Genomic DNA, 2,111 nt, shown 5'->3' with positions numbered 1-2,111 from the left:
TGATAGGAAATGAAAGATGGAGAAGTGCAGTCCGTTCATATATAACACTGCAAGATGCAGATTGCGGAACAGACTGAATTACAGCTGCCAAATATAGGAATGAAATTCAGATCAATAAAGAATAGATGCGCCAGCAAGACTTGATGTGTAATGCACCCACTCAAAAAATAAGCTCTACATTGCACATTCAGTATACATGCAAAAGGAATTCAGGAAGTTATGGAAAGATCCCACAAGAAGAAGATATAATTATAAAACATTCCCTTCCCATGCCAAACAACAAATGGCAAGAAAAGATATTTTAAAATGTCAATAAATACGACATCAAAAGATGAGAACCAAGAATTATTTTAAGAAAATAAATTATTTAAATTATACTGTATGGGATCCCTTTACAAATGGGTTTCTAGAGCAACAGAATCATATTCAGGAACTGTCCCCAATAGATACTAAGGTTCAACAGACAGCTGGCCCTTTGTCAAATATGGCATTTATAGATAAAACACCCTTTGAACTGTTTAGAAATGCAAGGGATAGTAGCTGAAGAGCAAATAGCTTCTTGTAAAATGCACACATTCTCTATGGCAGGGGTGTCAAACTGTCAGCCCGCGGGCCGGATGCGTCATGCCAAAACCGTGCCCAACCCATTGCCGGCAATGGAAAAAAAGTTGTGATACAGCGCGACACATCACGTGATGTTGCGAGTTTGACACCCTTGCTCTATGGAATGCAGATTGTAAAATATTAGTGTAAGTAATGTAAATGAACGTGAAAATAATTGAGCCATGACATTAATTCCTTATGCAATACAAGTTTAGCTTAAGATCTTATAAAGAAGAATAGAGCCACAGAGGTATAAAGATGAGCTAATTCAAGGTGGACAATGGAAAAACAAGATAACTTAAACTGAAGGCAAACCAGTTCAGAAATCTTGCTAAGAAAACTGCAGACTGACTTAAAGGTGCATACACACACAGTTCCTTGAAGCAATGATCAGTTGACAAAAGTTTTGGACACGAGATATGAGAGCATCTTTTTTTAAAACAAACAATTATGTCTGGTCAGTTAAAGGAAATAGAATGGAAGATAATGAGGAAGAGGTGGATGATTACTAACAAGATTACAGCACTCCCCTTGGAATTATCCCCTTGGAGCAGGGGTCCTCAACCTTGGCAACTTTAAGACTTGTGGACTTCAACTCCCAGAATTCCTCAGTCAGCAAAGCTGGCTGAAGAATTCTGGAAGTTGAAGTCCACAAGTCTTAAAGTTGCCAAGGTTGAGGACCCCTGCCTTGGAGAGAGGTGGAGAGGGAGACCTTTAGCTCAGGTAATCACCAAGCGTTGAGCCCAGCTTAATGTTACATAGCTAATTAACCTGTCAATCCTAGTCAGCAACCGAGCTGCAGTCTTTACAGCTAAATTCTGGAAAACGGCAGGAAGGCGCTATCCCTGTAATGGCAGAAACTGCACTTCTTTGGGTAAAACAAACGAAGACTGAAGGACAAACATGAAACTAACAACAATTGACTGAAAAGGCTGAAATGGGAGATTAATTCTCGTGTGGCTGTGTTTCAAGGGAGGGGGAGGGGCAAACAAGGACGTCCTCCTCTTGACTCTGAAGCCCAGTTGCGTCCGCGTTGAGGAAAAGGATTCCTCGGCGCTATCCTTGGTGCTGATCCCTCCCCCCTCCCCCATTCTGCCAAGTTCGGGAATCCCAAGGCTGGAAAGGAAGGGAGAAAGGTTAGCATAATTTCCTGGGTTCAGTTTTCGCGGCCTTTTGTCAGCCTTCCAAAAGCCCCTCTCCCCCAGCGCCAAATTCGAGCTCCCAAAGGTCGAGCTCCCAAAGATCGAGCGTCAGCTTTCCACGAAATTCCTTTCCGCGCCAGTGGCGGCGCTCTGCTCGGTGAGAAAGAGCGACCGAGGCAGACGGAGAAGCACAGAGGGAGGCGGATTTATTCCAGCGACTAGTTTCCCGGATCGTCTCCGCGGCCTTCGATGGCCCATTCGGCAGCCCGGAGAGCTTTGGGGGCCACAGGGCTAAAAGGGCTTCATGGCTGAGCGAAGGAAGGGACGGACGTCAAGGGGCTGGAGCGGGAGAGCTTTCTAATATCG

Source organism: Protobothrops mucrosquamatus, unplaced genomic scaffold (assembly GCF_001527695.2).
Source record: "Protobothrops mucrosquamatus isolate PMUCROS unplaced genomic scaffold, P.Mucros_1.0 scaffold511, whole genome shotgun sequence".
Lineage (NCBI taxonomy): Eukaryota > Metazoa > Chordata > Lepidosauria > Squamata > Viperidae > Protobothrops > Protobothrops mucrosquamatus.
The sequence above is the reverse complement of the archived record's forward strand: the minus strand, read 5'-3'. Positions refer to the sequence as shown.